This window comes from Uloborus diversus, chromosome 2 (assembly GCF_026930045.1).
Source record: "Uloborus diversus isolate 005 chromosome 2, Udiv.v.3.1, whole genome shotgun sequence".
Lineage (NCBI taxonomy): Eukaryota > Metazoa > Arthropoda > Arachnida > Araneae > Uloboridae > Uloborus > Uloborus diversus.
Window position 1 is genome coordinate 116,219,275 of NC_072732.1, and position 14,465 is coordinate 116,233,739.

Consider the following 14,465-nt stretch of genomic DNA (forward strand, 5'->3'; position numbering starts at 1 on the left):
CTCTATTTATTAAGCAATTTTCTCTTCTTTTTTTTCATCTTGCACAATTTTTTTTCAGAGATTTATTTCTCTAAAACGATGTAAAATTTGAAAAGGTTGAAACATTTCTTCAATTTAATATTGTTGAAGAAATTCTTAAATCGAAATCAATAAGAAACCTATTCGAACTTTCGAATTGAACCGCGAGAGCTTACTTTTCTTGGGAGCAATTGAATTCTGTCCCAAATGTCAGTTCAATCCATCAGATAGCATGACTCTGTTATAGGAAACATACACACAAACCGATTCTTTTGTATACAGGGTTATTCATTATTCAATCCGGGGTTTCGGAGAAGTGTTACAGTAAAAAAAACTAACACGAATACAGCAAAAACAAACATTTTGAAGAATACAGAGACAATTCAAGTTTTTTTTACCTGTCTTGCATGAGTTCTAAGTGTGCAAGCATATATTTGTAGATTTTGGGCATTTTAAACCTGCCAAATAATGTAGGTTTTCGAAGATCTTTTTGATGCAAGCCAATTCATCAATTTAAGAGCGTAATTCAAATTACTTACGTTAATCCTCGAAATTGGTTTGTTAACTTTTATTACGAAACTAGAAAGTCGCCCATCAAGGTATGACGGGTGAAAATTGATTCTCTTCTTCTACATTTTGGCGAAACAATTACCCGTTTGGTGATATTTTGACGGTTGAAATTTTAATCGTAACTCCAGTAGATTAACCCTAAGTTCCAGTAGAGAGCGTTCATCGTTGACCGCTTTTTCGTTTCTTCATTCCCCTGAAATGACAGTCTTACCAATAAAACAGTTAAGTTACCGACCCCAGTTCAGCCTTGTCACAATAAAGCCTTTCCCTGCAAGTTAAATATTGCCAAAACATATTACCAAATGATTATGACGTGGCGCGAGTTTCATTGTTGAAGCACGCGGGTTACTGGATCAACGGCTTTCATTATTTATATGAGGATTAACTTTATAATTACTATTATTTTTCATTGTTTTTGACAGCAATTAAAAAGCGGATTTCGAGTATTGTTTAGTTTTCTCATTGTTTATAATCGAATTTCTTCGTTAAAATATACAATTTCGATGTAAATATGCCTAAGATCAGAATGTAAAGAATAAAGAGATAAAAGTTTCACTTCTATCATGTGTCTTTACGCGACACATTTGTTGTTGTTGTAACTCGTCTCTTTTTTTTTCTATGGCGCCTCGAAACTCCGGGGAGAAACACGAATAATCCTGTATATCAATACCTATATATTTGCCTCAACAGCCATTTTTTTCCTTTAGGGGCAATTTAATTATTTGGATCGATTGAAATTATCCCTCGTTAAAAAATAAACACGCAAATATCTTAATGCGGCAATAAAAATCCGTCATTCTAATTCCCGTTTCATTACATTAATGACCGGTCTTTTATTTCCAGAATTCCCTTTTATTGTCGTTATTTTGCGTAAGCAATGTATCGTTTCGTGTGATTCGCCCACAACCACTTACGAGGCATTTCTATTTGGCACGGCGTGCGTAATGGGGGGAAGATTTGAGTGAATTGTAGAGAGTGTCAGAGACAACACCCCCTCTTAAGCCCAAATAACTGCATTCCGTGCTTATTGGGCATTGGAAACAGTAGCCAGGGAATTTCGAACGCGACTTCTGCGTGTCGGCTTCTTAAATGGTGCGTACAAAAATGTTGCGAAATATTATGTGCAATTAAATTTTCACCAGCTGGGTTGGCAACGGATTTAGACTCAACGAAGCAGGCGTACGTTGACCACCATGTTTGGTCTTTTTTCAGTTAACTTCTTTATTTCTTCTTCCATCTTCTATGCTGAAAGATAAACTTAAGAATTTAAAACCGGAAGCGAATGAAGTTAAGCTGATTCAGTTTCGATTTGGATTCATTTGACAGAGCTTTAGTTATTTATTTTAATAAATCAATTTTTTTTAAAACTTAAGATGAATTATTTAAAACTGCAAAACGATATCAACTAGGTAAAATAACAAAGGTGATCCAACTGCGCATTTTGTTTCATCAAACAAAATACTAGCAGAATTAATCTTCTAGCGGTCACGCGTATGTTGTGTGTGAGTGAGAGCATTAGCGTTAACGTGTATGTGAGTGATACACTTAGAGGTAATTTCTTTTTATAGCTTTACGCCAGTTAGCAATAAGAGCTTGTGACTTAGGCTCTTTCCCTCTCCTCGACCTACTTTTACTCACCATTGGTGATAATAATAATAATAGTAATAATTATAATAACAAATATAATAATTATAACAATAGCAGTAATGATAATAATAATAATAATAACATGAATAATAATAAACAATAATGATAATATTAAAAATAATGAGTATAATAATAATAATAATAATAATAATAATAATAATAATAATAATAGTAATAAATAATGACAATAATAAAAATAATAATAATAGCATTAAAAATAATAATAATAGCAATAATAATAATAATAACAAGAAGAAGAATAATAACAAGAAGAATGATAGTGATGATGATTATAACAAAAACAATAATAGTAATAGTAATAATAATAAGAATGATAATGCTGATGATAATTACAATAATAATAATGTAATAAAATAATAATAATAATAATAATAATAATAACAAATACAATAATAATAATAATAATAATAATAATAACAATAACAACAACAACAATAATAAAGCTCTGAAAGTATTGTGATCAAAAAATCTGCATAAATAAGCTACACTTCATTTAGTGAACCAGAATGGAGGTTTGAATCCGAACAGCTCTACATCGGAGGTAGCTAAATGCAATCAACTAATACCTGTTGATTTGGGGGCCTGTGCTAATCGACTTTTTGCTTCCCTCTGAGATTCAGTCACTAGTTCTTTAATTACGAAAAGGTAAATTAAAAGGTGACGCATGAGTTGAATGAAAGTCGCTCATTTATTGCGCCATATCGAGACCGTTTAATGGCGCATTCGACAAGGGGTTATGCATCCGAAGGGAGAAGCAGGGGAACCTATGGGTCCCCGATGACTACTCTTGAAAAGAACAAGTGCTTACATGTGAAATTTATGGCTATGAAACTTTTTGTGTTGTCAAGTTGTGTCCGACTATCGATGATAGCTTGATGAAGCAAAATGCGTATTCGTGAAGTAAAAATAGTAAATACCGAAGTGGTGACAGCATAATACTGCCGTGGGATGGTAAAGAGTAGTATCTGTTGAAATGAGTTTTTGATATACTTGAAGATACGCTTTCTGAATTCCATACTAACAGTAGGAAAAAGTTAAAATTTGACGTTAACGTTTTTTCCGTGTTTTGTTTTAAGCGGAAACCAAACACGCAAGCTTGAACAAAAAAACTAAAATGCAATAAATGATTAAAAAAAATTAAAAATAAATAAATAAATAAATAAATTTAAAAAAAAATGCGGGTACTGCCCTTTACCTTTCCACGGCAAAAAATAAATAGAAGGTTTGTAATATTATTGGATAATAAAGTAAGAATAACTAAATAGTAAGAAAATAGCAATGCTAAGAGCATTAGAAAGTAAAAAGTAGTAGCAATTAGTTAGTAAGCATCAATGTGCCAACGAATGACCACCACCAGTTCCGTTGATTTATAGGAAAATTTTATCTTCATTGAGCCAAAAGTAAATATAACTTAAAACGAGAAAAAAAAAGGGTTTTGTTTAATATTCATGGCATTATTCCAGGGCTTAAATATCATTTTTAATTTTTACTTACATTCTAATGGCTTCAAACAGTAACAAAATTCTTCAAAAAAATTAGTTTTTTAAAGCACGATCGTTACAATAAACAAACTTTGAAAATTTTCATACCTATAGCTTCAAAAAGTTTTTTTTTTTCTAAAGTGCTTTATCTATGCGGAATAATAAAATAAAAATGTTGCTTTTGAGGAATTTTTTTTAGTTTAAAGTATACGAAAACTTATTTTGCCAAAAAACATTTGTGAAGTATGTCACATTATATTAGCAATTGATTCAGCAAGAAAAACTACATCCGGGAACAAAGAAATTGCACTCTAGAAAAATACAAATGTTATACCATAAACGTTGCATTTTACAGGCGGAAAACATTTCTGCAGCTGTAATGATTCCACTAATAAAATAACATGCTGATTTATCTCTACGAATAATTAGAACTTCCTTTTCATGAAGTTGCAGCGGAACTTACATTGATGATTATCTGCTCTTTTAGGAAATATCCAAATATCCAGAAAAAACACTCTCAAAAACAAGAGAAATAAATTGTTACAGCGACTGGACAAAGCAGAATAAACTCCTCCGTGAAAATAAACAGCTTCCACCCAGAGACCTTTTTTTTTCCGCTATCAACAATTCGATTGAAACAAAACAAACTGAAGAAATGAATGGTCCTCTTAATCCCAATTCTTTCCTCATCGGGTACCGAGCTACAATCCCTTTTACGAGCAGTCCTTGCCTTTCCCACCCCTCTAGTGACCTCCCCCTCCAAACGAAAAGAGCGCTCATTTTTACGAGCGTATCTGTTTTTCACGTAAAAATACAGACGAGGCTCGATTTTTACGACACCCCTCCCCTGCCACACCGATCCCATAAATATTCGTCTGCTTTTTATCCGCTTTCCACGAGGGTGTTTGTTTCAAAACCAGAGCTCTTCATTTTGATGAAACTCTTTTGATTGGTCCGAAGGAATGATTGTCTGCAACTTTAGAATTCAGAACAGGCTTTGTCTTTGAAGATTGAGCTATTTCGCTTCACTTATGTTCAGCTTTGTCTTAGAAGAAATCAAGTCTAAAACACCTGGAGTGGTTTTGAAATAATGAAAAATCCATAAAAAGCACAAACTGGTGAAGTGTACTCTAAAAGGTGACATATAGTATTATGCGTCATATATGTTTTGTAGATGTAAAAATAAGATCTGTGGCCCATGGCTAAAGAATGACCATATCAGTAAAAAAAAAGTCTATCTTTTACGCGTTTGCGACTGAGGCAATTTGTTTTTTCTGGAATACATATTTATCTTCATCTTCTTCACTGGCGCGGCAGGCCCAAATGGACCATGGCTTTCTCCAGAGTTCCATTTTTTGCCTTCCTGTTCTTGGCTGAGCTTTTGTAGTTTACCACCATATTAATTTTCAGATCGCTTACCAGCCAATCACAGATATAAAGATGCTAAACTACAGTGAAGCAAATGTCATTTTATATTTCAGTTATTTAAGTGTTATTATTTGTTTATGGAGATCTCATATCCTGTGCCAAACTGTAGAGATACTTGCTTCTGCTATTTAAGAAAATCTTATATTTAATAGATAGTTATTATTTTTATAGTCTCATTTATTGCTTGCTTATTGTTTCCGGTAAACATCTTGCACTGTTTAAACTTTCTAAAGGCGTAATGTGCTTTTCTCAGAATTTTAAATTTTAGAACTAAAACACAGATATAAGTATTGGGACGATTTAAACGTTCATTAAGCTATCACTACGTTTAATTCTTGAAAATATCGCTTAAACATTTCAACTTATATAACAATATTTTGACAGATAACTAATAGGTAAAAACAGCTACTTTGAAGCCATATAATTTATTAGAAATTGAAGTTCACTTGCAACTTACACGTAAACTAGCAAAATGATTGCAATTTTTAGTAACAGATATTAAAAAAGTAATTTGCACTTATAAAAAGCAATTCCTATACGACGTAGGGTAAAAAGAAACATATCTTTTTATGTTTTGATTAAATAGAAGCAGTATTTGCGAATATTTTGAGGGATTGGAGGGAAGGGGGGGGGGAATTCTTTAAAAAAAGGAAGTCAAGCACGAAATACATTTTTAATTCTTTATTTTCTATAGTTGGGGCTAACCTAACTTCTCAGAATTGTGAAGGATACTCAGATCCTAATCACAGCATTAAAACTTTCAAGTTAGGTTTACCTCAACTATAACTTAACAATATAAATCTCAGAATTGTGAAAGCTACTCAGGTCCTAATCACAACATGAAAACGCTTTCAAGGTAGGTTGGCCCCAACTATAGATTCCTCACTTTTAAAAGTTTTGCTATGAATTTTAAAAAAATCATTTTAAATTGAACCGAAATCCAGTTCAATACCAATGGAAAAGTGCAGGATGATAAAGTGTTCCTAATAATTCATGTTCACAAAAAGGAGGACCAATTTTGAACTTAAAGTGATGCTTTATTTACAGAACACTATATTTTTTAGTTAAGAGAAGTTATTTTCTTTTTCTAAGTTCTATTTTTGAAGAGAAAGCATATTCCTGAATTGATGCGTCGAGCCATTCTCGAGTACACCACAGGGTGAGGTTCCAACTGGCCCAAACTGTCAAACACATCAAGATAAGCTTGTCACGGGGCGATCACCTCCCTCCTAATAAAGAGATCTGAAAGTCTGAGCCACTCCATCGCCATCTTTGCCCACTGTCTAAAATAAACTTTTTTGGCGATCCCTGAATATCGATAAATGCCAATACATAGTGGAAGGATTTCTTGCCGTGGAGGTAGGAATACAGGGGGGAAACATGCCGTGGTTATCTACTCCTATTGTCCAGTTAGAAGTACACTGTGAGTGAGTGGAGGCCATGTTGAGTGGTGAGAAAGGGGGAAAAGACTCGTATTACTATGGCGAAAATTTCGCGTGTTTTACTTTTCTCGCTCGAATTGATAATGAAAGTATTTATTGCCTACATAGGAAATTAAAAAGAAAAGGAAAACACAATTATATTTTAAGCTTTAAATTTCCAAATAATAAACTAATTGCATAATTAATGCCTTAAGTGAATTAAAATTATTTTAGTGACAAATTAATGATCAACTGATTATAAATGCTATTTTTTTTTCAATAAAGCACACTGATTTTCCCATAGAGAAGGTTACAAAATTATCGAAATTATCAAAACTTTGCAGTTTATGTCCAGACTGTAAAATTAGATTACAGCACAATGAAAAAAAGCAGCTAGAAATCAACAAGGATAAATAAAGGGGAAAACTAAAACGAAAAACTTATTTTGATAAAGTTACAAGAATGAGGTTAAAAATAAAATAAAAGTAACAAACTTTAGATTAGTTTTTAAAAAAGCAATCCCGTGTAAATAAATGTTAAATAGCATAAAATTCTAAACAACTTCTTGAAAACCTATCCACCCAGTTCTTTGAATTTTGATGATTCATTCTTTCTTTCTTTATTATTATTATTTTAGAGATACAGTCGAGTCCCGACTTACGCGAAGGATGTGTTCCATGACTTCTCGCGTAAGTTGAAATTTTGCGTTGTGGAAAAGTATATGAAAAACATTTTTTTAAAGCATACCAAATTCTTTTAGTCACTTATAAACACCCCTCAAACTGCTTTAAAAAAATTCCTCAACTACACACCACAATTTCTTAAATAAAGAACTGAACTTTTACCGTATTTAAAAATAAAAAAAACTTATTCAACATGAAATATTTTAAGTGCTCAAAATGAATGGAGATATAGACATAAAATAAAACAACACAGTACGCAAAGTATGTATTAATAATAAAATGCTGAACTATAATAGTACTGTATAGCAAATACAGTAATAATATTTATGAGTTAAAAGATGAAGATGATGATGTATGCTCCATGATCAGATCGTTATTCTCATCTAATGTATTTTTAAATACAGTTGCTTCGCCTTTTCTTTTATAACGTTTCAATTTGGGGCAACAGCCCCTCTTTCTTATCTCTTTAATCCACAATACAAGAGCAGCTTCTATATTAACTTTGCTAGACTGCTCTGCAAGCTTCAGTATTCAAACTAAGTTATGAACTTTTAGGAATATCTTTTTGTTTTGACTTTTAATTGTACGTATGGAAAATTCACTCATATTAATATCGTGCTACCGTCGACGTTTTGTAGTTGTTCAAGTCGATCGAAAATCTAAGGCCCTTTTTTTTTAAAAAAAATCAGAACCTTTTTTTTTTCTTCCCATCTTCACAAACTTTAGATAAAGGTGCCACTGAGGTGCCAGAAATTTCATACACTTTAAGATTTATTATGAAAAAAATGAATAAATGAAAGATGCTGAGTGGTTTTTTGATGCACTAACAACGCGATGCGTAGATTAGTTTGGTGTGAGAACTTTCGCTGTCAGTGATGCTTCAAGTGATGTAGTAACATTTACAAAATAAATATTTTGTAGCCAATAACGAAGCAGATACTTCCTTCCAAAATAATTTGTGTTGTGGACGAAATTTCGCGTTAGCTCTAAAATTCGTTACTAGGAAAAAACTTGCGTTGTAGCCATTTCGCGTAAGTCGAATCGCGTTGTAGCGGGCGTCGACTGTACACGGAATACTTGGTATTCGGTATACTGTATATCAGCAGACAAACCGATTATTTGTTTTGGCAGAGTAGGGGAATGTGGGGCAAAGTGAAATGGTTAAGCTGACTGAGCTTTTTCAAAATGAACAAATTGGAAATTGTTTTGAAAATTACAGTACATGAAAGAACATTGTATTTTATAATAAAACGTGCATTGAAATGGTATTTTTTTTTTCGCCGGTGAATTTTCGCTTTCAAAAAAAAAAAAAAGTGGAAAAATTTCGCTTTATTTTTTCATGGGGCAAAGTGAAAAATGAAATATGTTTGAAATAAAATATTTTCTATTGGATTATAAAAAATATTTTTGATCAAAGGAATCAGTAAATAAAAGGTTGAATGAATAAATGAAAAGATGCTAAAAGAAATAAACAAATAATTAATTAAATAAATTAATTAATGTATGGGGACAAATAAACGAGTGAGTAAAACAGTGAATGAATAAGAAAATAAGTGTATGAATGAATAAATAATTGAATTACTAAATTAAGGTATGTTAATAAAGTAATTAATAAAATGCGTAAAAGATTTAATAAATGACTGAATAATTAAACGAAATTAATTTTTCACTTTTCCCGCATGTACTTGTCTGACTGCGCAAAATAATTAAAATATTAATGGGCTTAATATTAACTAAATAAATGTTGCATCGAATATTAGGTCTCAATTAATATTTCAAATGATAATTGCAAGAAATTTATCATTTAATAATAACTAGCATAATTTTCGACTTACAATAAAATATTACAATATAAGAATCATTTTTCGAAAATTGCTTGTGTTATCACATTCTATGATTTTCAGAGTTATTTTTTTCTTAGCTAGAATAGGCTATATTTTTTACTACATAGTTAAAATATTACTAGATAGGTGGCACTAACAGCAGAGTAAATATTTCACCATTTCACTTTGCCCCTCTTATTCACTTTGTCCCGCATTCCCCTACTTCAACATTCGACAACCGCATAGTGAACAAATTTAAAACTTCGAAAATTCCCAAAGAAACATTTTTTATGCAATGAATGAAAGAATCAGTATAATGCCATGTCACAATATTAATTAAAATTCTTACTTATTATTTTTTCTCATTTAAATTAATTTAAATGTTTTTAAAAAATGCTTAGACCTTAAATTTAAATCTTGTTGCTTTTCAATGTTTATTAAATCTTCTGACACATTACATTAGTTTTACTATTATAAACAAATATGACACTATAAATAGAAAAAATTCAGTAATGTTAATTAGTAATAAATTTAAAACATTAATTTATTGCTAGTTTACATTAACTGCTACTTTTTTTACATAAAATCATGGATGTAATGTAAAAAGAAAAGCACTTGCATTTTAAATTTTGTAGCATTTTAATTTCTAATTTTTACATCTTATGAAATATTAAATATTGATTAAAAACACAACCTATTAAGAATTAGTCTTTGTAATCAAAGTTTAATTTGAACTTAATAACAAAAAATGAAAGCACTTGACAATGTTTCAAACTTCATTTCACAATTTTATCGATAGAATTGCTTATAAGTTACCGATGAGTAGCAGCAAATCACCTCAATAAATTCTAATTTGTAATGATATTTTAAGCAACTGGGGTTTGTATTTGTGAGTAAGATAAATGCAGGATTATTTATGACATAAATATATATTATGACACAGCAAACTAATTCTTTTCCATTATTTTAAAGCATGGGATTTAAAAGTATTCTTACTTATAAAATCCGAACCATTGGAAAACTTGATATTCACGTTTAGTTTCTAACGTTGTATGCATCTTAGTTTAGCAATGAAATACAACGCTAAATTTTCATAAAAAGGAATTAGTATTTCAACCTATGTTTTGAAATTTTCCCCCTTCCCATTAGGGGGAGTGGATTGAAAAAAAATAATAAATAAATAGATTTAAAAAAATCTAGGAGTCGGAGTCGGCCATTTTCCCTCCGACTCCGCAGCCCTGGTTCAAGCGAACCTTTTGAAAGCGATTTGTCAAAAATCGCTTTTGAAAAATGCGATTAGTAACAGATTTTTTTTAAAAATACTAAGTAAGCACTTTTCATAATGCACTCAAAAGGACAAAATAACTTTTCCGGGTCAGAAAAGACAATTTAAGTATCCATGTAGTTTTCCATTATTCTAAGAAAAAGGCTTCACAAACGAAGAGAAGTACGGCTCAAGTCATGTAGAGAATGTTTTATCATTTTCTAGCTTTCAATCATAAATTTGAGGGTTGAAACATGCATATTTTTCTTAATGGGAAAGTTTGATTTGAAATGACTTGAGCGCGCTTTTCTTCGTTAGTAAAGTCTTTTTCTTGGAATAATTGAAAACTACAGGAATACTTTTTCCTTTCTTATATAATTGCCTTTCTCAACCAAAAAAGTTTTTTTGTCCTTTTGAGTGCATCATGTGAAGTACTTAGTATTTTTTTTTAATCCGTTATATTGAAGATTTTTGTTTTTAAATAAAATTTTTATTTTACGTTAAGTTGTACTTTAAGATTAAACAAATCATTTAGTGAAATTCCGAAGTCTCGAAGTCGTCTAGTTGCTGAGATATAAGCAAAAGAATGGTTCATAACATACGTTTTGTGATAAAGAACCTAATATGTCTCTTTACTTAGCCCTGTTATCGATTATAGGCATGGATGAGGATAAAAACTCTAAAAAAGCAACGACAGTGTATAAATTTCATTCTTGCTCCAGTGAAGCCTTGATTCAAAATAGTCATTATGATTACTATTAACAATACTGTTGCAAGGCAACAAAATTTGTAAGAATGGGTTTTATATTCAAATATTTAATGGGGAAAGTGCATGAAATTTGCTGTTTTCCATCGGAAACGAAAAAATAATTTTATTTTAGAATTTTAATTTTTCAGCGTTAAGCTGTACCTTTAAATTAAGCAAATCATTAAGTAAAATCCCAAAGTGGTTAAGTAGCTGAGATATAAGCGAAAGCAGGCCTCAGATTTTTCCATGGCAAGTAATAAAAGTGCTTAATAAAAATGGGGATTATTTATCCAATTTTTAATTAAAATACGCTGGAATTAGTTGCTTGAAATTTGATGATGTTGCTAAAAAAGTAAGTTTTAACATACTTTTTGTGTATTTCCTGAAAATAATTGAACTCAGCGAGCATGACCAGTTTTAGTTTTTAGTATGGCCCTGGCCTGTAACTCAGGGGCGTGCACAGGGCGGAGGGAGGGGGGGGGGGCTCGAAATTTTTAAAAGGGGGTTGAAATATATTTAGCACCTGTAACATCACAGTTCAAAATCAATCTAAGTTTAAAAAAAAAAAAAAAACCCTAAACCATGCCCATAGTTAGTCATTTAATATAACGCAATTCTCCTGATTTTTTCATTTTTATTTTGTCTATTGTATATGCTAATAATGACTTCTCCGAAAGTGGAAGCTGGAGCTGCTTTAATGAGTGGGAGAGAGAGAGTGTTTTGTTTGAAAAAAGTTACTATATGTTTGAAAAAAAAATGGCATTTGAACCCATGCACCCCACCAATTTTTGCCTTTGTGCTAAAATATAAATAAAATTATTGAGGTTCATACAATGTAAGTGCGGCTTACTAAACGCTTGTGTTTATAAATTATAATACGAGTTGTAAACTTTTTTCTGCACATTCTACAAAAAGTACAATACAATTTTTTTTAAGATAATTTTTTCTTTTTGCTGAATTTTTTTAAAAAGTCGAACACAAATGAGGGACTTTTGCAGGGGTGTTCATCTTTAAACGCACAAGTATTCTCTGCTACATTCAAAAGTGAATAGTTTGATCCGATCGGCTAATAATACTGGACTTTATTTGGAACTTAGAACCATATGAGATGAGAAACGCGGTTTTCGAGATGAAAATATATTTTAAAGTTAGTTGGCAAAGTCGTGAAATACGACTCCCCCTCCTCCCCCGCTGAATTTTGCTTAAATGCACAACTGATTATGTGCATAATACTAATTATCAATTATTACAAACTAATTATCAATTATTTACAACTGTTATTCAGAAAAACTTAGAGAAAATAGCTTCCAAGTTCCTGATCAATCATTCAATGAACACTAAAATTAGCTATTTTAAAAAAAGCGATTATTTGCGCTTTTTTAACAAAATATTATTTATCGGTTTAATAAACTAGATTATTATTTAAATTAGCATTTGATTTTTTAGTTTGAACAAATAATTAATAAAGTCATTATACTTAATTTTTCAGTTGAAAATAAACTATAAATGTTTATTATTTTCCTTAGAATTAATTCATATTTTATTACTAGCGTGTTTTTTTAATTAATTGAAGACGCCGGTTCTCCCTGGAACTGGATGCCTGAGCCGAATGTTATTTCCAGTCTGCTAACCTGACGACTACCCTCAATGAACTTTCCCATTTTGCATAGGCACGTGCAACCAGTTTCACCACGTGGAACTTCTCAAATGGACCCCCCCCCCCCCCCCCCCGCCCTTTCCCGGAATCCCGAATGGTGCTAGCCCAGTTGCTCTCTTCTATACCACGTTGAACTTTTCAATGGCAACCCACGCCCTGAACCCCGAATGGTGCTAAAAATTGCGCCAAGCTAAGGCGCCAGATTGTTAAGCTTAGAAATTTACTCTTGAAAACAGCCTTGAATGTCCGAGCACCTAAGCCCCTCCCTTCAAACCCTACGTAGAGTTGGAAGACACCCGATTGGTCAATCGTGTTCCCAGTCAGTTGGGTGGAAGCCCCCCGTGGAGAAATTTTTGGACCAAATGGGAGAACACCCTCTCTACGCATCCGAGATTGTTGAAAACATAATTTGTTGTTCGAAATGCTGGCGAGAGTATCTAATCAGTATAGCATTTTTAAAATATAACATAAAATATGTCTTCATTGTTTAGGTCTATAAAAGCTTGGGGGGGGGGGGGGGGAACATTAGTGGCCGCCCTGGACCCTGATTACTCTTTTTAGAAGGCACCCTTTCATGCTTCAGGAGGAGGCCATTTCCCTCATCTCCCCTCCCCTGTATCCATGCCTGATTACCGGTTCTGTCATAAATTTTGCAACCAAGTGAAGCATGTGTGTAAAGAGTCGATATTAATGGACAATGAACCAACACAATGTTCCTTAACAATCTATTTTTCTTAAACTATGCTATGCTGTCGGAAAATCGGCACTTACTTTTATAATTAAACATTTAAAATTCAGCATATTTATTTGACTTATTATAAGTTATCTTTTGAGAAATTCTCGAAAAATTTCGCTTGATTAAAAGAACTATATGATGCGGCCTACGGTCGCAACTTGCTGTGGCCGCCCTTGTGCGGTGCACACTCTGCACACCTGCTAGGATCTGCCCTGCACATAAAATTATTCAAAGGGAAACAATTGTTCAAAAGCTTTTTCCCAATGAAAAAATACAGCATGTAACTGAAAGCTATCATTTTTGGAACAGTACTCTAAACTTCCGGCATGATAACTCGAAGAAAATGACTTTTATTAAAATGACATTTATAGCACCTCATATGATAAATTGGTGGTTCAACAGATGTCTTCTTTTAAACATCTCATCACTGTTCTAAGATGCTGGATGACTCGATGTAAACTGACGCACAGTTTGATAGCTGGAAAACATCTGGCGACCAGATGAGGCTAACGATTAAGACGATTGAGCCAAACGCGTGCATTTATACATTTTCATAGATGGATCATTCTCGTGAGAATAGTACAAATTATGTCCGATCAGGCCCGGATCTAACGCACTTGCGTTGCGGAGGAAGGGGGCACGCTTCCAAGGGGACCAAGGCCCAATAAACCAAACAGAAAAAAAAATAACAACAATAGCTACAAATTAAATTTTAAAAAGCAAAATTTAGGCTTTAACAGTTGAATATACTTTGGCAAAAATTGAAACTCAACATACATTGCCAAAGAAAAAGAAAAAAAAGGGGGGGGGCGGTGCCCAGCTATGGGAGGCTTGTTTTCTTGCTGACATAACTTATCAATAAAATGAGTTTCCAAAAATAAGGATAAAAATCCCTCACAGCTATACCCAGAAGCGTTTAAACAAGTAAGTTTAAAACCTTAAAACACTGAATAAAAGAATAATAAAAC